The following is a 27513-nucleotide window of genomic DNA, read 5'->3' as shown; positions in this document are numbered from 1 at the left end:
AAAATTGCCAAGCTTATAAAAGTGTGCGTTTGTGCCAAGCTGATATATGCTGGCTGTTATATTGTATAATGCTTAATAATTTTAATACAGTACAGTATTTTAATCCTATAACAAATATATGGTAGTTGGCACATTAAATAACTCACTAAATTTACTTTTCTTTTTAAGTAGTTAATTCCGTATTTGCATAAGAACAAGAAATTGAACAAATTTTTTGTCACGCCCATGCATGGATTGTTCAATATTTTTCAGAAATATAGAGTATTACTTAATAGTTTTGCGATTTCTGGCCGCAGATTATTTCTGAAATTTCTCTTTGCCTTGTTTGGTTAGCGAGCCTCGTTTGGAAAGTTTTATTATAGTAACTTTCTGACTTGTGAAATGCTTGCCGCTAGAGGGAGCGTCTGTAGCAATAAAGTACAACGGCAACCGCTATGATACAGAACGAGGGTAGTTCCGTGTTTGGTGTTGGTCCGTTGGATTTTAAGTTTTATTGTCGTTTTATTTTGTTAGTGTGCGAAATGCTGTCCAAAATTAAATCCTATTTTGCACTACCAAGTTCATATTATTCACTCAGTGTTTTTGTGTCTGCATTTTTGGAATGATCAGTGATTTTTTTGATGTACTAAGCAGTTGCTTATTCACCCGACGGCTCTAAATAACTTGTCCAGCCTCCCTTGCTAAGTCCAACTTTTCGCCTGTCAAGTGACTTCTGACATTGGATTAAATAATTAGCCTTGCTGTCGCGGGTACTATAATATAATAAGCCGTTTTTATTTTTTTTAATTTTGTGTTGGGCATGTGTAATTGTGATTTTGTCAAGTTTAACGGGAACAGTTTGAAAGCATCAGGAATTGGTTTAAAACTTCAGCGTTGTTTGAATTCACAAATGTAAGTATAATTTTTTATATCGGAAACATGTTTTGCCTATCAATTATTGTGTTTTTAGTGATTTTAGCCGCCATACCCCTTCCCCATGGTTTAATCGAAAGTAGGAAATATAATTTCACATATATATTTTTTCACATTTACCATAGCAATACAAGTATTTGAAATAATAATTACTGATATACAACTTAGCTTCGTGTGCAGTAGGTCCATAAGTGTGTAACTTCCCCCTCCTCACCTAATTTATCCATTTGCTATGATTGCATGTTATATATACTTCAGATCTTAGTCATGAAATACGGCGTGTTCATTTTTAATAACACTTTTAACATATATATCAAAATATAATACAGCTTTAAATATTGCGTACTCTGTGCACTGTATACAAAGTGATCAGTTTATTATTATTATTTTTTTTTAATACTTTTCTGGAACAGGAAAGTAAATGTGTGCCTCTGAGACGCTGAATAGCAATATGGATAGGAGATTATATATATAGAATTTGATTTAAATATTCAGTTTAGGTAATAAGTTGCCTGAGTTCCAACAACACATCCCGATAACGTAAAAACTAGTTTTCGTAGCACAGTAACTAAGATTGATGCATACATACTGCAATGAAAGGGTACCGGATACAGAAGAGCCCCCACTCTCCCAAACCAACCAAGCACTGGTTTCCAGATACCATTGCAAAACCTTAGTTTTCTCAGTTGAATATAACTAATAATCCTTGTATTTAAAAATTACATAAGTGTAATTTTTATTAAATAAACACGTAATTATGTAGAAATCCCCCAAAATTATCGGCTTTCATAATTGTTCGTTCGAGTAAAGTCATTCAATCGCAGAGTCGCAAACGGTAATTGTTTTCTGTTAGTGGCACTTCAAATCGAATCCTGGAGGAAAAAAAAAAAGTTTCGAGTAGTTTTTCAAAAACTTGAATTGTTTCATGTTGGCGATGTCAAGCAAAAAATATGTATACATATATGTGATCTTTATTACTTGAATAAATAGTACAAAACATAATTTCAAACAAGGGATTTAATGTGCTGGTGTGTGAGGCTTCTTCATATCTCAATTCTGAATGCATACTTAGTGAGATAATGAGAACTATTTACAACATGATAATTCTGACACAGTTATCAATAAAGGAAGTTACTGATCTTTGTAGATCAAAACTACCTAAGTGTGAGTTTAATTTATGGAAACGGTGATAATTTGTTTCTATTGGCTTAAACAACAAAACATATGCAATAGATTTACGATTATTTGGAATGGTTATGAAATAAATTGGCCATCATCATCAGCCATTTTCAATCCACTGCAGGATGAAGGCCTCTCCAGCAACTTTCCAGTTCCTTCTGTTTTGAGCACTGGCCATCCATTTACTACTCAAAAACTCATGAATTTCATCTATCCATCTCCGCCTTTGTCTTCCAGGTTTTCTTCTAGCTCCTCTTGGATACCATTCTGTTATTTTCTTAGTCCATCTGTCATCATGTCTTCGAGCTGTGTCCTGCCCAAGACCATTTTAATTCCTTAGTTTTAATAAGAATGTCCTTTACTTGAGTTTGCTGCCTAATCCATGTGTTTCTCTTCTTATCTAACAGTCTGATTCCCATTATAATTCTTTCCATTCTTCGCTGTGTAGTTCTCAGCTTCTCTTCCATTCTTTTGGTGAGTGCCCAAGTTTCACTTCCATAAGTCATGGTGGGGAGTATACATTGGTTCATTATTTTACGTTTCAGACAAACTGGGATATTGCTCTTCAGTATGTGACTGTATTTCCTGAATGCTATCCATCCAAAATTTATTCTTCTCTTGACTTCCAGCCATTTATCATTATTACAGCTAATAACTTGTCCCAGATAAGTATATGACTCCACCTTTTCAATTACTGCTCCTTCAAAGTTGGCCATACAATCCATAAATTGAACGAAAAAGGCAGCGTGACAAAAACTTTTTGTATGTGTACTGATAAATCATTTTCATAAATATTAATAAGGGTAATAAGTGAGACTATTATACTTAAATTTAAAACTTAATTTTTTTTAAAAGGAATACAATGGATATTTGTTATGCCTGCAAATGGTACTGCGTATCGAACGTTCTTGTCAGCGAGAGAGGTATCGCCTTGTTCTGTATTCAAGTTGGCCTTTTTCATGTTTATTATATTGAGCTGGAGTTTTTTTGTTAAGTCCTTTGGTGTTTTAACATGATGGGCGCACATTAGTGGCAAAACATGGTATAGCAAGACATCATGTGCTAGGAAGGTACTGTACATTACGTATCCTGTCTGATTTCTAGGGTATTTGCTAGTAGGGAGAAGGACGTCTTTATAAGCGATGATTAGACTGAATTTTAATTATTGTATTTAGCTTTGGAGACAGCCTAAAAAAAAAAAAAGTTCTTGAGAGGGTTCAGCGGAGGGCGACCGGTTGGTTATATGCGGGTTTTTCATGTATGTATGTGTATATACGTATGTGAAAAGCGGTACACAATATTATGTGGAACGGGTTATCGAACATTGGAATAAATTGTCACCAAACGTGGTGGAGGTAAGCAGAATTGATTCCTTGCCGAAATGGAAATAGTATGAATATTTTGTTTTGGTTATTTTATTTATTCTTTGGCTGGGGCAGAAAAAGTTAGCTTCCTTGCATCGTTTGGTTTTACTAATACGGTATTACCATAAGATCTAGTTTTAAAGGAATAGGAGGTGGGAAGCATACTTTGTAGTCGCGCTTCTGGACAAATAAATAATAAAAAAATCAAATCGAAGAAGAATTAAAATTAACCATACAGTAGTAAAACTGAATGATTACAAAATATGACTGTAGTGAGCCAGCTAGTAGAAAACAGAAGTGGGGGTGAGGTTTCTGAACAATTTCGTGGGTCTTATCTGCAGGAATATTACCAAATGTATATAGACTTGTAAAGAGTTTTTTTTTTTTTTTTTTTTTAGTCCAACTTAGACTTCCACAGGCTGTCGAGATCCCCATTTAATCCTTAACACAGTTAATCCGTCCATGGATAATCATGTATAATCTAATATGGGCTGATATTATTATTAACCGTATGGTGCAAGGAAGCCTGAGGCTTATGCTGCACCAGCCAAAAAAAAAAAAAAAATTCCAAAGTTACCCTGAGAGAGGGAGGGAGAGAAAGAAGTAGAAATGAATCACCAAGAAAGAGAAGAATGATGATAACCAGCTAAGGACCCTGGGTTTGCCAAGCCCATACTCACCAGATATGAGCCCTGGGGTTAAATATGTGCCACTCTTGCGAATCGCACAGATTTGAAAATTTCCAACATTATCAGAATGACCTTATTGTAGCCACTTCTATTCGTATCGTAACTTTTTTTTTTTTCCAGTGGCATATTATTGGAGATGCTAAAAATTAAAAAATTAAAAAAAACCCAGCAAACACGAGTAAATCCATCGGTTTGTAGGTAGTGAACATTTTTTTTTTTATTCAGAGTTCACCACTTAATGGCCTCTAAATTGGCCATTATACATTATCTGGAGTACTGTACTTGGTTTTTGGGCTTGCAAACAGGTGTATTAACAATAATGACATCTGAAAGTTCCGTGATTAGATCGTTCAGTCTGAATTTGCATTTCAAACACATGATCTTGCCATTTTTGAATTGGCTTTCTATTAGCAAAAAAATATGTGAACTCTAAAAATGAAATATTGCCTTCATATGATTAATAGTAAAAAAAAAAAAAAAAAAAAACCCGCTCTTGTAAATGTAAGTAGCTGTTGTTTGGAGAGTTTTGCATTGGTATTTTAGAAATGCTATTGTGTATTCACGAATTTTTTCACAATATCTCTAATTTTTTTTTCTGATTGGCCACTAATACGGTATTATATTACTTAAGTAGTTATAAAATACTAAGAACATGACCATTACTGTATTATATAATGCCATAATATGAAATTAAAGAATTCTATAATGCCATAACAACACCGGGGACTCACATCTGGTGAGTATGGGCTTGGCACACCCAGGGTCCTGAGCTGGATATCATCATTCTTCTCTTTCTTGATGATTCCCTTCTACTGTTTACTCTCTCGGTACCTCGGGAGCTTTTTTTTTTTTTCCTGGTGCAGCATAAGCCTCAGGCTTCCTTGCACCCTATGGCTATTAATAATAATAATATTAAAGTAATACCGGTTTTCACGTATAGAAAGTTGGATGGACTGAATATTTCGGGTTTTGTAATGAGGTTCACCAAAAACGTCAATTTTTGCCATTTTAAATGGCACATATTTATTAATAACTTTATAGGCCATGAGAAAATAATGTAATTGAAATGAAAATATATACTTAGTAACACAAATTAGTGAGAGCAGATTTACATTATTTAATTAATATTAAATGAAAGATGAAACAATTAACTCATTAATAAATTAATTTCAAGAAAGAATCCAATTTCATTTGCACAGTTTTCTTACATGCATTCTTAAGTACAGCCCACACTTTTTAGTTTTTTTTCATCATTGTTAACAAGAACTTCATTTTTTCTTGATGGTCAGCAGCTCTTCTGGTTTTAGCATTAAGACAGTAGCAACATCATCCAACTTAAATTCTTCAACAAAATCCATATGTTCCTTTAAAGTTCCATCCCCTCCATATGATATTAATTTGCTGGCTGCTGTTTTTCAATGATATTCTCACTAAGGCCATTGATATAATACTATTGCAAGAAATAACATTTCCACTTTGGCTGCAAATTATTCCCTCCTTCAGTGAGGATCAACTACCTTATCAGACAGACTTTTGTGTTATAAATAATGCTTTGATCCATTTACTACATAAAACTGGTGGCTATTGGAGAGTAATGACTGACACACTATAGCTCAAGAAGTTCTTCAGCTTTAGTGTTTGATGTTTAGCTTCTAGAACTGTATAATGATCACCAAAATGTTCACTTTTTTTTTTTTTCCTGGAGCCATTACAAGTAATCAAAACTGAAAATTTGAGATTTTTTGCAATATTGGTCTCATAATTGTATAGATTGATTAACTACTTTAAAAAAATCTTGCCTTGGAAAATTTTCCAGTGACAGGTGGGTTCAGTTTTATACTGCCAACTGATCTGCAGCATAATAGAATATTAATGCTTTCTTCACATAATTCTCCATTCATGTATCCATTGTAATGGAAAAAATAAAATGAATTATTATGATGTCACCTTACAACAGATGATTATGAGGTTATTTAAACGATTAATTAATATCTAACAAAATTAGATATTAACAAATTAAAATAATACAGTTAAAAGTAGAAATTACGTGACATGATTTAACTGTTAGACTTAGTTGAGAGGAAGAAATTACATATTATTATTGTTAATTTTATAAATTAACTTGTGTTATTATGATTAAAGAGGTGATAAATGTTCAAGACAGATAAATAAAAAGCTTTAGGAACTGGAGATAATGACAGAATAAGATGCTACAGGTCCTCTACCAACTGGGAGGATAGCATTATCACATAGCTTTTAAAGCTGTAGTCATAGAAGTCTCGAATGTGTGTGTTTATATATATATATATATATATATATATATATATATATATATATATATATATAGTGACACTGAGTACAACGAACAGAGAAATTAATTGGCCCAGTAAATCAATGTCTTATATTGGGGGATTTTAACTGGACCTTGTGGGATGGTTGCGGGTGGGCACTCTGGTTGCGGAAGAGAACAGTTGGTGGATTTTTGGCTGCTGTAAAGGATAAGTATTTAGATAGATAGTTTTACCATATTCTTTGTTAATTAACATCCTACATTGTGTTTTACTAAGATATTAAATAAGTTTAGTAGCATTCATTAGCTTCTTATTTTGAATTTAACTAGTGATTTTTGGAAGTTACGACTCCCGGTGTTGGCACCAATATTGTTGAACTAGCCGCCATATTGCACACTAGTAAGACATTTGTGGATTTATTTTTTTTTTTTCAGCAGTATGTTCGAGAGGTAACCAGAGGGAGTAATACTCTTAATCTAATTATCAGCAGTGATTATTCGTGCATTAAAAATTTGCAGATAAAGGAACCACAATGTGGCAGTGGTCACAGTATACTGATGTGAGATTCGCTTAACTATCATCAGGGGTAAAGGGACAGGATTTTGCTTTTGTAAAGGTAACTACAGTGGTCTCAGACAGTATCAATTCTATACAGTTAGACCAACTGATAATGTTATCAACAGAGGGCACTCTGGTCGCAGAAGAGAACAGTTGGTGGATTTTTGGCTGCTGTAAAGGAAAACTATTTAGATAGTTTTACCGTATTCTTTGTTAATTAATATACTACATTGTGTTTTACTAAGATATTAAATAGGTTCAGTAGGATTCATTAGAGGCGCCTCCGTAGCCAGGTGGGCAGGAGCAGCAGTGCGTAGCACACGCTTCTTGATTAGACCGGGGTTCGAGCCCGTGCCCACCAAATACGGAGAATGCGGAAAGGTCAGGGAATGACCACCGCATATCCCCGGAGCAATATGGCCTTAGTTGCTAACGCTCCTAAAAAAAAAAAAAAAAAAAAAAAAAAAAAAAAAAGATTCATTAGCTTCTTATTTTGAATTTAACTAGTGATTTTTGGAAGTTACAACTCTCAGTGTTGGCACCAATATTGTTGAACTAGCCGCCATATTGTAATCGATAAGAAATAGCGCAACGTATATATCACTAACTGATAGTGTTAAGGTATTGTGTAAAACTAGATAACGTAATAGGAAGTACTGTATTAGGAATCTGTTAGCTTAGTATAGTATTATCAATTAATCAAATATTTATTAATCTTATTAAATTCCATTGTTAATTAAACTGTATTTAATTGGAAATCATAACACAGACTAGAGCTGTGAAGCAAAGATCATAACTAGCGAGAGTACAGTCTCAAAAAACGTGCGAAATGTGAAATGTTTGTTGAACTTTCTAATACAGGACATGATCCAGCCAAGAAGGATGTTTTTGTGTGTGCTAGATGCTTAGTGTCAAGAAATTAGGTGCAGCTCAGCGTTCTGATTGGCATATATGAGATCTTGAGGTGTAGGGTAAATGCCCTCAAAGAAATTAATGAGGGGCTCATCAAGCTCTCAGCTGCAGAGCTGACTCCTGTGTATCAGGCAATATGGAGGCAATCTCCAAGGCAGAATGCACTGGTCCCAAAGAAAGTAGTTATTGTTGGTGACTATTGTCAGGGAGACAGGGAATATACTATATAAGAAGGATAGGTGGAACAGGACCAGGGTATGTCTGCCAAGGGCAAATGTTGATGTTGTAGAGCAGATATCATCTATTAAGGGCACAAAAGGCGATATTGTTGTACACATTAGAACTAATGACATTAAGAGATCTGCAGATTTACTCAATTAGAGGTCAATGTTTGAAAAAAATAAGTCAGTGAAAGTGTCTGCAATTCTGCCCACACACGATAAGTGGGAGTATATGATGAGAGCCTTGTCAATTGATTTGGCCCTGGAGAGAGAATTCTATCACATGAGCCAAGCAATTGTGCAAGGCTCAAGTGATAGAATTTTTTTTCAGCCTGGTCTGTGCTTGTTCACAGGAGAGACTGCATCTACAGGGATGGGATATGTTTAAATAGAAAGGGTGCAAGAATATTTGCTGATGCTATCGAGGCAGTGTTAGGTGGGTCGAAAAACTGCTAGCTTGGGCAGGGATACACAATAAAAGGTTAACAGTGGCTTTAGGCAGAAGCAAAAGTGATTCTTGCACTGCTTTGATTAGAATGAGCAGCAGCAGCATGGAAAGCAAGGCAATGGAAACTTACAGAACTGTTGGGAGTCATAGTGGAACAAATAAATACATGGGCTGTTTTAGGGTAACTAAGAGTAGAAACAGGTGCATGTACTCCAATGCTAGGAGTATAGTTAATAAATTTGAGCTTTAAGTGCTAGTCAAGATATCAAAGGCAAATATTGTTGGGATATCAGGATGTGGTGTCACACAGATATAAGAAGTGCAGAATTGGAATTTGGGGAGTACAATGTGTACAGGAAGGGAGGAGGGGTTATGCTGTTAGTTAAGAAACACACAATCTAAGAAAGTGCATCCAATTGATGTTGGTGAGCAATGCAACATTGATTCTGTTTGGTGTGACATAAGCACTGGGAAAGGAAAAATGAGAGTAGGTGTTTGTGTTATAGGCCTAATGAATCTGATGAGCAATTGTGCAGAGAAATAGTGGGCCAGTAAATCAGAATGTCTTATAATGGGAGATTTTAACTTTCCAGATATTGACTGGAACCTGAGTTGGGTCACTCATGCACTAGCAAGGCTTTTTTTTTTTTTGGATTTATTGGATGACTTTTTTACAGCAGCATATTCGAGAGGCAACCAGAGGGAGTAATACTCTTGATCTGATTATCAGCAGTGATTATTCATGCATTAAGAATTTGCAGATAAAGGAACCACTGGGTGACAGTGATCACAATGTACTGATATGGGAATTACTTAAAGATGTAACTACCATCAAGCCTAAAGGGAAGGGCTTTTGCATTTGTAAAGGTGACAACAGGGGTCTCAGACAGTTTTTAAATTCTGTACAGTGGGATCAACTGATGTTACCAAAGCTGAATTCTAAATGAGAATCCTTCAGAGACTTAATCTTGGAGGCTACTAGGCTTTTCATTCCAACTAAGAAATACTGTTCAAGGTTCAGGCCTAAATGGATGTCAGATGAATTAATGAGGCTAGTGGCAGAGAAGAAAAGTGTATGGGATGCATAAAAATTATCAAGAAATCTTTGGCAAAGGATGTAAAGAAAAACAGAGTTCTTTACTTATGTAAACTCTAGAAGAAAGGTATGAATCAGATTGGACCACTTAACATAGATGGGTTGACTATTGATGATCAAGCTCAGGTAGCTGATAAACTGAATGAGTATTGTGCATCTACATTCACACGAGGAGTTATTGAATGAGGGTAATGCAGAAGTTTATCAAATTCTAACAGGGAACTAAGTGCTTTTGTAATAACTGAGAGCAAAGTGGAGGAGAAATTGTTGAAGTTAACATAAGGAAGGCACCTCGGGTGGAAGTGATCTATCCAGTTATATTAAAGGAGGCGGCAAAGGAAGTAAGCAAACCCTTAGGCATAATTATGAGCTTTCTTTTAATCAGGGGAGGTCCCCATGGAGTGGAGGTGTGCAAATGTATCACTAATTCACAAAGGGGGTTCAAAAGATGACACAAGTAACTATAGACTTGTTAGTTTAACTTGCATTCCGGGGAAAATAATGGAGCCACTGGTTAGAGAAGCATTGCAGGATCATCTAGACAAGACTGCAGTAATAGTTAAGACACAGTAATGGGTTTTTAAAGGGAGGTCTTGTCTGTCCAGTTTGATTGGATAATATGATGTGGTCACAAAAGAACTGAATGTCAAAAATAATTTTGATATCATATACTTGGATTTTTTTTAGGAAAGCTTTTGATACTCTTGCACATGGAAGACTGCTGTATAAATTGGAGAGGTATGGTGTTAGCATTAGTAGAGGCATTTGATGCAAGAAAGCAAGCTTATGCAGCATCAGCCAAAAAAAAAAAAAAAAAAAAATTAAGTAACATAAATAAATAAAAATAACCACTTCCACTTCACCCCTCTGTTCGTTCGAAATACCTGTCCAGCTGAGCCTTAAACTTATTTAGGCTATCAACTTCCACGACAAGGGATGGAAGTCTGTTCCACCCACCAACCACCCGCTGGCTAAAGGCAAATTTCCGCACATCTATCCTACATCTGTCTTTCCTCAATTTGAATTTATGCCCTCTCAGGTGATTTTTCTGAGCTAGAGGAAGAATCTAGTGTTATGGGCAAGTTGCTACAATGGATAAAGGGATGGTTGAGTGGGAGACAACAGAGAGTGGTAATCAATGGACACTGCTCTTCGTGGACAAATATTATTAGTGAAGTTTCCCAGGGTTCAGTGTTGGGCCCATTGTTGTTTTGTACTTTTATCAATGATATGGGGAGGTACCCATAGACTGGAAATGTGCAAATGTGACCCCAATTCACAAAGGAGGATCAAAGGCTGACACAAGTAATTATAGACCTGTGAGCTTAACTTCTGTTCCAGGAAAATTAATGGAGGCACTGGTTAAAGAAGCACTGCAGGATCATTGAGACAAGACTTCAGTTATAGCTCAGACACAGCTTGGTTTTGTTAAGGGGAAGTCTTGCCTGACCAACTTGATTGGATACTATGATGCAGTCACAAAAGAACTGGATGCAGGGAATAACTTTGATATTATATACTTGGATCTTAGAAAGGCTTTTGATACTGTTGCACATGGAAGACTGCTACACAAATTGGAGCAGTGTGACATTGGAGGCAAATTGCTGCTATGGATAAAGGGGTGGTTGAGGGGAAGAAGACTGAGAGTGGTAATCAATGGACACTGCTCATCGTGGACTAATGTCATTAGTGGAGTCGCTCAGGGCTCAGTGTTGGGTCCGTTATTGTTTTCTGTATTTATAAATGATATTGATGAAGGTATATCAAGTTTAATGTCCAAGTTTTCAGATGATACAAAGGTTGGCAGGGTTGTTAATGACAGTAAAGATAGTATGCTACTCCAACTGGATCTAGATAAGTTGGGCAAATGGGCTGAGACGTGGCAACTGAAGTTTTAACATTGACAAATGCAAAGTACTGCATATGGGTAGCAATATCCTAAGAGAATCATACCAACTTTGTGGTACTACACTCAGGGAAGTGGAAAATGAGAAAGATCTGGGGGTAGTTGTGCAGTCAAATAGCAAGTTTGCTGAGCAGTGTAGCTGGGCTTCCAGGGAAGGTCATGGTAGAGTCTTGTCAATGATATATAGGAATTTTGCTAGCAGGGACAGGGAGGTGATTATCTGTTGTACAAGGCAATGGTCAGTCCACACCTAAATACTGTGTACAGGTCTGGAAGCCTCAGTTCAGGAAGGATGTAGTTGCTAGATCGAGTACAAAGAAAGGTAACATGATTGATGAGGGAAACAATGGAGTGTTCTTACCAAGAAAGGCTTAAGTTTAGCAAATTGCAGTGCCTGGAGAGTAGGCACCTGTGAGGTGATCTGATTGAGTTGTATAAGGCCTTGAATGGATTGAGAAAGCTGAATGCTGATGCGACCCTTCCTCTTGCTCAGATTAAGAACCTGGGGCACAGATTCAAATCGAAGAAAGACAGTTGTAGACTGGATGTGCCGAAGTTTCCTTTAGCCAGCCGGTGGTCAATGGATGGAACAGATTTCCATCTTTTTTTGTGGAAGTTAATAGCCTAAATAAATTTAAGGCTGAGGTGGACAGACATTTGGAACGAATGGAGGGGTGAAATGGGTGGGTTTCTTTTTTGGCTAATGCTGCATAAGCTTGCTTTCTTGCATTGTATGCATTTATTAATGCTAACACCAAATTCTAAATGGGAAGCATTCAAGGAATTAATATTGAAATCTACTATGCTTTTCATACCAACTAAGAAATACTGTTCAAAGTTTAGGCCTAAATGGATGTCATGTGAACTAATGAGGCTTGTGGCAGAGAAGAAAAATGCATGGTGTGCATATAAATCATCAGGTGACACAGTAGATATAAGCTGGTGTGTAATCAAGTCAAAGGAGTTTATCTAGGTGAAGGCAGATTACAAGAAATATTTGGCAAAGGATACAAAGAAAAACTACAAAGAGTTCTTTACTTATGTAAACTCTAGAAGTAAAGGGATGAATCTGATTGGTCCACTTGATATTGATGGTTGAACAGTTGAGGACCCTGCTCAGGTGGCTCACAAACTGAATGAGTATTTTGCATCTACATTTGCACATGAAGAGTTATTCAGGTAGAGGTATGCCGGAAGTTTATAAAACTCTGGCAGGGAGCTAAATGATTTGGTAATAACTGAGAGCAAAGTGGAGGAGAATTTGATGAAGTTTAAACATAAAGGCACCTGGGTTGGATGGGATCTATCTAGTTATATTAAAGGAGGCAGCAGAGGAACTAAGCAAAACCTTAGCCATAATTATGAGAGCTTCCTTGGACTCAGGGGAGGTCCCCATTCATTGGAGATGAGCAAGTGTGACCCCAATTCGCAAAGGGGGGGTGACTATGGGTGACACAAGTAATTACAGACCTGTTAATGTAACTTCTGTTCCAGGGAAAAAAATAGAGGCACTTGTTAAAGAAGCACTGCAGGATCACCTAGACAAGACTGTAGTTATAGTTCAGACACAGCATGGGTTTTGTTAAGGGGAAGTCTTGTCTGACCAGTCTGATTGGATATTATGATATGGTCACAAAGAAACTTGATGCAAAAAGTAATTTTGGTATCATATACTTGGATTTCAGGAAAGCTTCTGCATGGAAAACTGTACAAATTGGAGCAGTATGACATTAAGGGCAAGTTGCTACAATGGATGAAAGGGTGGTTGAGTGGGAGAAGACAGAGTGGTAATCCATGGACACTGCTCTTCATGGCCTAATGTTATTAGTGGAGTCCCCCAGGGTTTGTTGTTGGGCCATTGTTGTTTTCTATATTTATCAATGTTGTAAACTCCTGGGGCTCACATATGGTAAGTATGGGCTTGGCCAGCACACCCAGGGTCCTAAGCTGGATATCATCATTCTTTTTTTCTTAGTGATTCCCCCCTCCCCCTTTCTCTCTCTCTTGGGGTAATTCAGAAAAAATTTTTTTATTTTTTTTGACTGATGGAGCATAAGCCTCGGGCTTCCTTGCTCCATATGGCTATTAATAATATTGATGAAGGTATATCAAGCTTAATGTCCAAGTTTTGTACATGATACAAAGGTTGGCAGGGTTGTCAATGACCATATGCACTTGCAACAGGATCTAGGAAAGCTGGGCAGATTAGCTGAGAAGTGGCAATTAAAGCTTAACATTGACAAATGCAAAGTACTGCATATGGGTAGATGTAACCCCAGAGAGAAACATACCAGCTATGTGGTACTACACTCGGGGTGGTAGAGTGAAAATGACATGGGGGAATTGTGCACTTAGGCTGCCAGAGCAGGTCATGGGGTCTTGTCATTGATATACAGGAATTTTGCTGGTAGGGATAAGGAGGTGATTATCCCTTTGTATAAGGTAATGATTAGGCCTTGCCTTGTGTACTGTGTAGAGGTGGAGTCCTCATTTTAGGAAGGAGGTAGAGTTGCTAGAACAAGTATAGAGAAGGGCAACAAGATTGGTGAGGGGAACGAAGGGATCCTTTTAGCAAGAAAGTGCTTAAGTTCTGCAAATTGCAGTGTCCGTAGACTAGGCACCCACGAGGTGATCTGATTGAGGTATATAAGGCCTTGAATGGTTTGAGGAAGCTCAATGCTGATGGGATTCTTCCTCTTGCTCTGATTCTGCATGTGGCATAAATTCAAATTGAGTTAAGACAGTTGTAGAATAGATGTGTAAAAATTTGCCTTTAGCCAGCGGGTGGTTTATTTCTGGAACAACTTCCATCTGTCATCGTCAAAATGTACATCTGAAATAAATTCAATGCTGAACTGGACAAACGTTTAGAGCAAAATGGATATGTGAAATGAGTTTTTTTTTTTTTTTTTTTTGGCTGATGCTGTATAATCTTGCTTTCTTGCGTCCTATGCCTATTCCAATGCCATTATCATTAAAGTACAGCACGGTGAAGATTCCGTGATGGATGAATTATGAACTAACCAGTTAACTTTGATGACTAAATGACTTCGTGATAATGGAAAGGAAACTGGAGGAGAAATCTATCCAATTATACAGTGAAACTTCTAACGGACACCTCTCGTTAACAGACATCTCTCTACAACGGACATTTTCAAATTCCCCAACTCACCTCTATTGGTTTTAACATGTTTGCAGCTTCTGTTTAGCAGACATTCTCTGTAACGGATGTGGACAGGCAATCTGCACTGTCTCGTTTAGATTAGCACTTATTTTGATCTCCCCATAACGGACAGCGGGCGAGCTTACGGCCCTTTTTCTAGGAACTTTTCTTCCACGTATTGCCTCAATCGTGTGTTTATTTTTTATTTCCGATTCTCTGAATTTTATCAAGGTTTACGTCGCGGTTCTTTTCAACCCTTTTCAAGAATTTTAAGGCACGTGTAAAACTTCTGATGAATTCGGTGTGTGTGCAAGGTGGGGGGGTGTGTGGTCGGCCTTTCGTCTTTTCAGTTTTGTTCAGTGTCGTGTGAAGTGCACAATGTCTTCTCGTAAACATTTAACTTTAAAAGATAAAGTGGAACTCATTAATGCGTATGATCGGCAAAAAAATCGCACTCTCGCTGCAGAATTCAAAATCGGGAAGACGCAGGTAAGCGACATCCTAAAGAAAAAAGAACTGCTCAAACAATTTTGGCAACACGGAAATGATCAGGTTCAAAAATCATTCCCGAAAACCGTTGGACTTCAAATTGACAATGTTACGTATGAGTGGTTTTGTTGCGAATGTGCTAAAAAAATTCCCATTAATGGGCCTATTATTAGGAAAAAGGCTTTGGAGGTTGCGAAATCTATGGGAGTAAATGAGTTCAAAGCTTCTGTGGGATGGCTACACAAGTTCAAAACTCGGCATAAAATGTCTTGGAAAACCATAAGTGGTGAAGGTGGATCTGTTGATACTGGGGTTGTAACAGAGTGGACCGTCAAATTTGGAAGATTTATGTCGTGATTTTGAAGCTAAGGATATTTACAACTTTGACGAAACAGGGTTGTTTTTTAAAGTTCTTCCTGAAAAAACAATGAGTCTAAAAAACGAAAAGTGCCAGGGCGGAAAAATTTCTAAGGAACGCTTGACTGTACTGTTGTGTACAAATATGTTGGGAGACTTTGAACAACCTCTTGTTATAGGAAAATCGCAAAATCCTCCTTGTTTCAAGGGCATAAAGTTGAATGTTGATTGGAAGTCTAATAAAAAAGCGTGGATGACATGAGATATCATGAGGGAATGGATAAGTCACTTTAACCAAAACATGGTTCGTCAAAACAGAAAAATTATTCTTTTCATGGATAATGCTGCATCTCACCCGCACATTGAATTGTCCAACATTCAAATCGTTTTTCTGCCACCAAACACATCTGCAGCGTGTCAGCCCTTGGATCAAGGGATAATAAAAAAAATTTTAAACTTCACTACAGAAAACGTGTTTTAAGACATCTCATTGCAAACATGAACGATGCAACATGTGCGAGTGACCTTGCAAAGAAAATCAGCATCCTAGATGCGATTCTGTGGATTTCCTCTTCAGTAAACGCAATTAGAAAACAAACTGTCGTGAACTGTTTTCTAAAGTCTGGCTTCTCAAATGCAAAAATTGAAGTTGTGAACAGCAATGTGGAGCACCAAGAAGAACAAGAACTTCATTTATTGATAATGTATCATACTTCAGCTACAAGTGACCCTGGCTATAAAGATATAGACTCAAGCCTCACTACAGAAGATGGTGCTGTATATATCAACGACATTATCATCGATATTTTTCAAGAAGTTCCTCATGAGGATGAAGAAATGGAAGGAGGTCATTATGTCGAAGAACATATTAACAACGAACCACCGATGAAAATAGAAGCGCTCATACTAATCATTTAAAAATGTTTTTCGCCGCTGAAGTATCTTACTGAAGGACTTTCGATGGTTTCTTCACTCCAAACAAATGTTGAAAACAAAATTATCAGCCGGAAGAAGGTGCAGAAGAAAATAAGTGATTACTGTATGTATTTTCCATAAGAAAAAGTCATAATATGCATAGCACAATTGTATGTATATTATTTACAAAAATATTGTGCAAAATCTGTATATAATTTAATTTTACATTAAATGTTTAACAATTTTTGTTTTTTTTTTTTTTTCTCCCTCAGACTTCTTGTTAGCGGACACTTCTCTCTAACGGACACATTTTCGTTCCCCATGGTTGTCCGTTAGTTAAAGGGAAGTGTCACTGTATTTAGGGAGGTAAGCAAACCCTTTGGAAATGATAGATGAATGCACGTATTCCCAATTCATAAAGGGGGGGGGTCAAAAGGCAACATGAGTAATTGCAGACATGTTAGCTTAATCTCTGTTCCAGGAAAAATAACAGAATCACTGGTTAAAGAAGTAATGTAGGATTATCTGGACAGGCATACAATTATACTACAATCACAGCATGGATTTTGTAAGGGTTGATCTTGTCTAACCAATCTGTTAGGTTACTATGACTGTGGCCAAAGAACTGGATGCATAAAGTAACTTTGACATCATATAGTTGGATTTCATACTTTGTGGCATTACTGCTATGGATAAAGGGACGGTTAAGTGGAAGAAGACAGTAGTTATCAATGGGCATTGCTCTATGTGGACTAATGTTATTAGTGGAGTTCCCTAGGGTTCAGTGCTGGGCCCATTGTTATTTTAAATATTTATTAATAATATTGATGAAGGTATATATCATCAGGCTTAATGTCTAAGTTTGCAGATGATACAAAGGTTGGCATGTTGGTTACTGACAGGTGAGCTAGTGCAACAAGATCTAGGAAAATTGGGTCAATGGGTTTATCAACTGCCATTACACTGAGGCTAGTGGAGAATGAAAAAGACCTGGGGGTAATTGTGTAGTCAGACATGAAATTATCTGAGCAGTGCAGATATGTTGCTAGCACAGCTCACAGGTTTTGTCAAAGATGTACAGAAACTTTGCTATCAGGGATAAGGAGGTGATTATCCCTAAGGTCATGGTTAGGCCACATCTTGAGTACTATAGGGTCATTCCATGTCAAGTGGCCTAGGCCACTTGTCATTCCATATCAAGTGGCCTAGGGGTCCCTGCTTGACAGTCTTCAGTTTTGTTGAAACTTGGTGTGGATGTTTATACAGGTTTCAAATGTAGCTGTGCAAAATTTCAGTTCAAAATATAGTATGCATGAGGCACCAGCACCTTTTTTTTTGTGGAGGTCACTTATGCAGAATAAATCACAAAAAAATTTCCAAGTTTTAAGTGTTACTGTTGCACAACGGTGAGAGGTAGTGCTCTGAAACTTGGTATACCTAGTTAACTTTTGGCAGAGAATGCAGAACTTTTGGTGTCAAGCTCAAAAAACCTTCATTTTTTTTTTACAATGCAGTCTAAAACTGACACCAAAAATTTTTCACGACAAATTTAAGTAAGAATTTTGAAAGTCATAACTTTGAAATAAAAACCTTTGGTACCTTCTTCTTTGGACGTTCCACTTACCAACTGCATGAATTCGGCCTCACTAAATATCAGCTCTTATACTTGTTTTCTGGCTGAGATATTTTTCTTCAAAGATTGACTCAAAATTTGAAAGTCAAATTTGACTTTCAAATTTTGAGTATCTTAAGGGGCAAATATCTTAATGTGGGACACCAATTCTCTCATTTTTACCACCACTGGAAAGAGCAGAGTTTCAGCTACAATGTTGATGGTTTATCTGTTTTGTGCCTTTGCACTAAGGCCTTAAAATTAAGCCTAAACATCAAGTAGTTTTATGTGCCATATTGTTATTTTGTGAGATCTTTTTTGTTGCGGAACACTTCCTTAATCCTGCCTCATGAATATAGAGTATATTCTAGAATATACTCTATTTCTAGAATAATATAGAAATAGAGTATATTCTAGAATCATACAAAAAAAGCATAAATAGCTGATATTTGAACCATGCTGTTATTAATGTGTTTTATTTTCATGATGAACAGTTTGTTTATTTTGTTCCTCTATTTTTTATTGTTTGACTGTAATAACGTTAATTAAGTTTTCATTGCTTGCAGAAAGGTCCACCTATTAGTCAGCATGAAAGCCGCGGAATCAGAAGATTTTGTTGGAGATAAGCTGGACTCATGCACCATCAGTCATGTGGATAATTCTAAATGTCATTTGATATCCTATACACACCAAACTGTTAAAATTATTTAAAGAATTTGTATTTGAAGAACAACAGCTGATAGGTTGATGTTGTGGATTAAAACTGGGTGAAGAAGACAATTTGTCTACATCATGAAGCTTTGCTTTTGACAAAATTTGAATTTTTGCAGCATTCTTGTTGCAATCCTTTCCAGAAGAAAAAATCATATGATGAAAAAAAAAGTTTACAATTAATTGATTTGTCAGTGGCAGACAACCTGAAAGACCTAACAAAGGTAGACATAAAACCAGGCCAGAAGCTGTGTCCATCATGCCAAAAAGCAGCAACAGGAACACTAACTTCATCTGGATCAGACCATGATGACAGAATGCATGACTGAAAACTTGAATACAAGTTTGATTGCTATTGGTATTTCAGCGAATGGCTAAGAGAGACTCACAAGGCTATGTCAAAAGGAAGGCACGTTAAGTACAAGATGTAATTGCCAGTAAAATTGTATCTATTGGTGGTTTGGATCCAAATGACAATATGGAGCCAAGTGCAAGTCATCAGTGTGGAAATTGCTTGAGTTTGTGTTGAGACTTAAATTTAGCTTTGCTTTTTCATTGCAACTTGAAGAATCAACAGACATCTCAGGGCTAGCAATATTACTTGTATCTGTACAGTACTGTCAAAATAATGGACCCCAAATAATGGCACATTGAGATCGGGCGTATGCATACAGCCAGTGACATATCCAGCTATCATCGTAAGGAGGAAGGCATGGCAACCAGGTTGAGGTAACATCGTAAGGGAGCATGGTGACCAGGCTTTTCAGTATTTTTTTATAACGCCTGCATTGTTTCTTTAATTTTAAATTTTTGGTTAAGGGGTGCATATACCCACCCCTGCATACAGCGTAGATGTCTTGCAGTGCCGAAAAAAAGAAAACGGCAAGTCGTGATTACTGTATTTGATTGTATTCACTATTTCTGTACTGATCACAGATTATACTGCTATTTTACATTTATTTTAAATTAAAAACTCCTTGCTATGGCTCCTAAAGTTAATAAACCTTATACAGAGAAGAAAAGAAGAACATTAAAGCTTAGTGACAAATTTGATATTATCCAAACTATTATATTAGGATCACCCGGAATGTTAATTCATATATCCATGTGTATTGTGTCTGTAAATTGTGTGGGTTCTCTGCTTGATTTGCCTGTTTTGCTGGACAAAAAACCCCAGTTTCTGGGGGGGAACCTCGAGACTGACTAACTCAGCAACAGAGTGAAAGGCTCAAAGTTCCTCGCGTCATTGACAGGATTCGAACCCAGGCCTTTTCCACCTGGTGTCGAGAGGATGGTGACGATACCACTGTGCTACTGGGCAGAATAATCTTGAAAATAGAATGGAGCATAAACAGAAGTGTATTAATGGCAGAATATAACATTGGATCGTCAACATGTTTGTTTTTTTATGTGCAGTTAATAAAATTGCATTCTTAATCTGTCTTTCTTGTTTGGCCTCGTTATTTCTGCATTAAATGCATTAAAAATAGAATCTTCTAGATAACGTAAAATTGAAATAATGGCACCTTTAAGCCCCAAAGATGCTGTTATTTCGAAAGTGTACCGTACATTACTTATTCCAGAACAAAATTGAGGAAGATTTACTGCTGTATAAATCTTTTGAAAGCTGCATGACTGGAGAAAAAATGTTTAATGTCATAAATAGTTACATGATAGAACATGAAATCAGTGGGGGAAAAGTGTGTTGATGTGTGCACTGATTAGGCCAGAGCAATGACTGGAAAAACAGCTGGGATGGTGGTGCGTATCAGAGTTGTCGCCATCTTGTTTGAGTAGTTGCCATGTGCTGTATCCACAAGCATTTTTTGCCAAAACGATGGAAAGAGACATAAAAATTGTGTTGCATGATGCTGTAAAGATAGTGAACCACATTAAAGCTAGGCCACTTAATAGCAGTGTTTAAAGTTACTTTGCAAAGAAATGACAGTGAACACAAAACTGGTGCCTTCATCCAGAAATAAGGTGGCTTTCTAGGGGATGCTGTTTTTGAACTTCACTTGGAAATTTATTTTTTTTTATTGATCACCCATTTTCTTTCTCACTGTTTGGTAAATACATCTTGGCTGCAGAAATAGGCATACTTAGCAGACATTTTTACAAGAATTAATGAACTCAATCTCATGTTAAGGAAAGAGTGTGTCGATATTCACAACAAGGGACAGAATTGTCTTTTCAATGTAAACTTGAATTTTGGAAGAGGGGTGTAGAAAAAAACAATATGAATGTCTTCCAACTCTGAATGACTTTTTGATATTAACAGGATCTATCCTGTAAGAAACTATTTATGGTAGCATCATCCAACATTTTAAACTGTTTGCAACAGGCATTTCAGAAATACTTCCCATCTTCTACTGATGACACTACCTGAGTTTGAAATCCATTTTGTGTTTCAGAGAAACTGGATGGCATGTCTGTGTAAAATTGAGTGTTTGATAGATATTACATCTGATACTAGTTTGAAACAGAAATTCAGTGAGCTTCCTCTGGTTGAATTTTGGTGCAGTCTTCAAGAATAACTGCAAGTGTCTAAACATGCAGTGCTTAAGCTTCTTCCTTTTCTCACAACTTATGTGTGAAGCTGGATTTTCAAGGTATGCAGCAACGAAATCTGAAAACTTTTTTTTTTATTTAAAACTGTATGTTGCACCCGACATGAGAATTTAGTTTTCTACAATTACTCCAAACTTTGTGAGATGAAGAAACAATGCCGTTCTTCACACTAGTAGCCAATGAGGTACGATTGAATGTATACTCAAATAGTGACAGTTTGTTATTCAGTTATTTTTTGTCAGTTTGAAAAAAAGTAGATTGTAAACATATAATAAATCAGTTCTGAGATATAAATTTTTAATTTTGGATACCTATCATTCAGACATTCTATATTTACTTGAGCAAGGGTCTGTGGTTATTTTTCAAAGCCAAAATGGGTCTGCAAGCAAAAAAAAAAAAAAAATTTATGGAAAACGCTAGTCTAGACCAGGAATTCTCAACTGGGGCGAAAATTGGTTTTTGGCGGTGAAAAAATCATTAGAATGGTTTATTGCCCCTCCAAAGTTCATCCCTTCCCAGCGACATCTTATTCCTTAATATTTAATTTCTCTCATATTTTCTTTTCCCTGAGACAACTGATTTTTACATACAGGTATATTATATTAGGAATGAGTGAGAAATTTTGATAAAAGGAAGATAGTGGATGTGATTTAATTCAACCACCTGTGCTCTAGGCATTAAATGCCTAAGTGCTTTCAGAGGTAATGTGTCTAAGGTTTGTGCCTTTCCCACAACTGCGACCTTTGTAGCGGCATGATAGGTTGGTTTATTTACAGGTAACCTTCGTATAATGTGGTAGTTAGGTTCCTATAAAACGTTGTGTGAAACTATTTTACATGGGCCTAAGAAAAAATACACTATATCATTAAAAAAAAACACACCATTCTAGATTTTTGTGTATCTTCTGCTCTTTAAAAAATCAGTAATCTGGGTTTGTTTGCTCTTGCTTGATAAATCTATGAATTTCGTCGTATGGAACTTAGCATTTTTGAAGCTCCCTTTTGAACTTTGGCTCCTTTCATTCAAGAATCTGCATTCAAAAAATTAGATTCTAATTGCTCGGCTAACTTTGCCTTCCTGTATGCTTTTTAGTGTAAAATTTGGAAGTTTAGAATTTTCAGCTGCGCTATCATCCTCTGAATTGTTTTGGTTTTACCTCCGATGCCATTTCCACCAAATCTTCTTCACTAGTTCTTTTCTACCAGTAATTCTTGAATGTCTTCAGTAATCATATCTTTTTTATTTTTTTGGAGTATCGGCAACTAAGGCCATATTACTCTGTGTATATTGTCTATAAATTGTTTGTCCTGTGGTAGATTTTCTGTTTTGCTGAGCAAAAAACCTGCATTTCTGGGAGAAAAAACCATGCTACTCTCGTCCTAGCCTGACTAACTCAGCCACGTTGTGAAAAAGACTAAAAATTCCTCCCATCTTCAACTGGATTTGAACTCTGGATACTTATCATTCAGACTCGGGTCTTTTACACCCGGTGTGGGGAGGAGTGTGATTCTATCAACTGTGCTACCCACGAGGGCTTCAGTAATCATATCATCAAAACCTTCCCTTGCTACTGACGTAATAAGTTCTACTATTGCACTGATTCCATTTTCTGCTAGTTCGGCCATATTTCCTGAATGAACTGACTCTGGCCATACATTTTTTTAACACTCATTTAACATTGACAGTTTTACTTCTTTCAGTGATGAAGCTATGATTCTAATACAGTCTGCATGGAGAAATGTTTCCATGTCTTCATTACTTCAATAAATTTGAAATCAATTTTTTCCAAAATCCATTGTAATGATTTTCTGATGTAATGAGTTTTTAAAGGTGGATATAATGCATTGCTCTAATGACTGAGTGAAACAAGTTGTTATTAAACCAGTACAACTGTGGTGGGTAGGAACATAACTTCAACATTTGGGTGACTTAAAACTTTTGAATGGCCTAGTGTGCTATCCAAAACTTTGAAATCTAGATTTCTCCACAAGTTCAATAGCACAGAACGTAACATGAGGATTTCCCAACAAAATAAAATACAAGGATTTCTCAATATTTTTTTTTTTTTTTTACTAGTGAGTCAAATAGTGGGGATTCAAAAAAAAGTGGAAATGTTGAAAATTTACATCCAACATAATAGCAGGATTTACCCTGCACAAGAGTTCAAAAATACCCTGTTATGCTTGGTTTACCGAAATTCTCTAACCGTGTTAGAGCGAAACCGTCTTATTTAAGTAACGTGTTGTGCGGGGATTGCAGAAATTTATCAACCGTGTTAGAGCGAAACTGTATTATAGAAGTACCGTGTTATACAGGGGTTGACGGTATTTATTTATTCTTTTGTTCCATTAGTCAATATATGAGGCATGGATGGGATGAGGAAATGTTTGTTGTTTCTACTTTTTAAGTGACAATTTGTATTGATTTATTGTTTCCTTGTGGAAGTTTATTTTTAATCCACAGTGCTTTTGGGGCAACCTTGATTATGAAAGTTAAATAAAAATAGTTTATAGTTTATTAATTCTTTGTAGTTATTCAACCCATCATCAATCATGTCAAGTGCTGGAAAGAAAGTGTCGACAGTATCTGGACGAATATCTAGCTTATGGTTTTATTGCAAGCCCATTCTACTCAAGACAGTGTCTTGTGTAATAGTTCTTTTTCAAATGACGCTATGAAATCACCAAGACTATTAGATAATTTAAAAAGGAAACATCCTGATAAAGTTGGATGGAAGAATGGGATGATTACATCTTATAAAATTGCTGAAATCATTGCAAAAACTGGTAGTGTATATACACCAGTTTAGGGTTCATACAACCCATGCTGCTGAACTAGTAACATGGGTCATCAAGATGGGCTGTAGTATTGTTGTTCTTCTAATTCTGTGTTGGGTGGCGGGGGGGGGGAAGGATAGGTTTTAGTAGACTTGGATGGATGTGTATAGAGTGAAGGGTTATGTTGGAGATTGTTGATTTGCATAGTGCTACCTTGTTGGAGAATGGTACCTGTTTTAGACAGTTTTAATAGATAATAGGATGGGTTTTTTTTTGTAATTTTAAATGCATCTACATCTTGATTTAAAACATTATCAAAAGCTTTTCTGAAGTATATGTTCCTAAAAGTTATTTTTTGCATCCAATTACAGCACCATATTACCCAATCAGATAGGTTAGACAAGATTTCTCCTTAACAAATCCATGCAGTGACTGCAGGTGCCTTCGTAGCCAGGTGGGAAGGAGCAGTAGTGCGTAGCACACGCTTCTTGATTAAACCGGGGTTCGAGCCCGTCACCACCAAATACGGAGGATGCGGAAAGGTCATTCAGGGAATGACCACCGCATATCCCGGAGCAATATGGCCTTAGTTGCTAATGCTCCTAAAAACCAAATAACAACAACAACAGTGACTGCCGTATAATTGCATTCCTCTCTAGATGAGTGATGCTACATTACTTCTTTAACCAGTGATCCATTATTTTCCATGAAACAGAAGTCAAGCTTAAAAGGTCTATAATAATTTCTCACATTTACTCTCTTCACTTGTGAATTGGGGAAACATTTGCACTTTTCTGGTCAGCAGGAACCTTCCCAGAATCCAAGGATGCTCTTATAATTTTGGCTAAAGGTTTAATTACCTCTTTTGCTGCCTACTCTTAAGAGACTTGAATAGATCCCACTTCCTGAGGTGATTTATTCACTTCCAGTTTTAACAATTTATTTTCCGCTTGTCTCTCAGTTATCAGAAAATGATTTAGCTTTGTTTATAATGCCCTACTTTTGGAATTCACATTCCTAAAAAAAATTTTCAAATGTGATTGTAGATGCAAAATATGTATTCAGTTTGTCAGCAACCTGAGCAGGATCATAAACAGTTATGACGTTCATATTTAGTGGACCAATGTGATTCATCCCTTTGTTTCTACTTATGTAAACTAACATCTTAGTTTACATAAGTGAAGAAGTCTTTGCTAATTTTCTTTGTCAGAGAATTCTTGTAATCTGCCTTAGCATGTTTAAGCCACTTTGTGACTGGATTTCAGAATATTTTATACATGCTGTTAGGAGTCTGTATCCCTGATAATTTACATGCATCCTACATATTTCTTCTCCACCACTAGTCTCATCACTTTATCCAACATCAATTTAAATTTAAGCCTTGAAAAATATATCTTAGTTGATATACAAAACCTAATAGCTTCTAAGATTATTTCCTGAATTTGCAGCTGGTAATATTAGTTGGTTCCACTAAATATAAGTTAAGAACTTATTTTGCAAAGAGAAAATCCCTTCCCTTTGACAGTATTTACAGATCACTGCCACCCAGCGAGTCTTTCATCTGCGGATTTTATATTCATGAAGAGTCACTAATAATCAGATCAAGAATATTAACCCCAGGGGCTCACATCTGTTGAGTATGGGCTTGGCACACCCACGATCCAGAGCTGGATATCATCATTCTCTTTCTTGGTGATTCCCTTCTACTTATCTCTCTCTCTCTCTCTCTCTCTCTCTCTCTCTCTCTCTCTCTCTCTCTCTCTCTCTCTCACAGGGTAACTCGAATTTTATTTATTTTTTATTTTTTTGGCTGGTGCAGCATAAGCTTCAGGCTTCCTTGCACTATGTGGCTAGTAATAATAATAATTTCTTTCCTCTCATTGCCTCTAATCAGATTAAGAATAATTCTTTCTCTCATTGCCTTGCTAACGTCTTGGTGTAAGAAACAGTCACACTAAATCCAGAAAAGTCTTGCCACTGTGTCAGTGACCACTTCACAAGTTTATTTATTTATTTGACGTATACAACTTTACCCTAGTATGTCAGTATATGCTAGCAGTGGTGTATCCAGGTATTATCATAAGGGGGGCATGGCAACCAGGTTTTAGTTTGTTTTTTAGAACGCCACCTGTGTTCTTTTTCTTTAATTTAAAATTTTTAGTTAAGGGGGGGTAAATACCCCTTCTGCCCATCCCTGAATGTGCTCCTGTATGCTAGTGGGGTAGATAAAAAAAAAAAAAAAAAAAAAAAAACCTTATGTGGATGAGAAGTGCACAGCAGAGTGAAATATATACAATAAATTGTAAGTACAGTACAGTGTGTGTACACACTCTACTTAATTTATTGTACACACACCGATGAGCCAAAACATTGACCACCTATTTAATGATGTTGGTCCTCCACGTGCAGCCAAAACAGCTCATACCCAGAAAGGCATGGACGCTACAAGATTTCTAAATGTGTCTTGTGGTATCTGGTACCATCACATAACGAGCAGATCCTTTAACTGCTGTAAGGTCTATGGTAGAGATGCTGCAGATCGGAGTTGCTGTTCCAACACAAACCACAGATGCTCAATGGGATTGATGTCTGGGAAATTTGGAGGCCAGTACAATACCTGGAAGTCTTCCTTGTGTTCTGCGAACCAGTCTCGGGCGGTGTGGCATGCCGCGTTATCCTGCTGAAAGACTGCGCTGCCAGAGGGAAAGACCATTGCAATGAAATGGTGTACCTGATCAGGTAGTTTAGGTAGGTGATAAATGTCAGAGTGCCTGGCACGTGCGCACTATATATATATATATATATATATATATATATACACACAGGGTGATTTACTACCAGTGCGACAAACTTGCAGGTGGTGTAGGGGGCACAAAGACGAATCGGAATCACATAGCATTGTAGGGTCCGAAATGCCTTCATAATGCGGGAGGCCGCGTGAACAAAGAAGCAAAGAAAAAGAACAGAAACAGCAACTTGATAGTGTAACAGAAATCATTTTAATGACAAGTTTTACATTGGCAAAAAGCCATGCTACAGAAAGTGTTCGAAAGTTCGACCAGAAGCAGTCACACAGGCTTCACAGTGCTGCCGCATGGATCCCTAACGTTCTGGAAGATTCCTGGAGTGTCTCGAATCTCCCCGGCAGCTACAGAGATGCGAGCGACGAGGTCTTCAACTGAATCAACAGGGGTCTCGTACACCAATGTCTTCATTTGACACCAGCAGAAGTCCAGGCATGATAGGTCCGGCGATCTAGCAGGCCAATGAACCGGACCACCACGGCCTATCCAATGTTGTCCAAATGTAACGTTTAGGTGTTGGCGGACGTCATTGGTGTAA

The 27513-nt window shown here is 36.9% G+C and overlaps 1 protein-coding gene across 1 annotated transcript in view; it reads left to right on the top strand.

Annotated features, from left to right (window-relative positions):
* Positions 1-468: 468 nt before the first annotated feature.
* Positions 469-27513, top strand: part of LOC150091176 (serine/threonine-protein kinase 17A-like) — a 255260-nt gene continuing 228215 nt past the window's right edge. The window contains exon 1 of the mRNA XM_090374574.1: positions 469-891. The gene's annotated coding sequence lies outside the window, so the exon portion shown is untranslated. The remainder of the gene's footprint in view (positions 892-27513) is intronic.

Source organism: Mastigoproctus giganteus, chromosome 1, assembly GCF_048544385.1.
Source record: "Mastigoproctus giganteus isolate SK-2022 chromosome 1, ASM4854438v1, whole genome shotgun sequence".
In the NCBI taxonomy this organism is placed as follows: Eukaryota; Metazoa; Arthropoda; class Arachnida; order Uropygi; family Thelyphonidae; genus Mastigoproctus; species Mastigoproctus giganteus.
The sequence above is the reverse complement of the archived record's forward strand: the minus strand, read 5'-3'. Positions and strand labels throughout refer to the sequence as shown.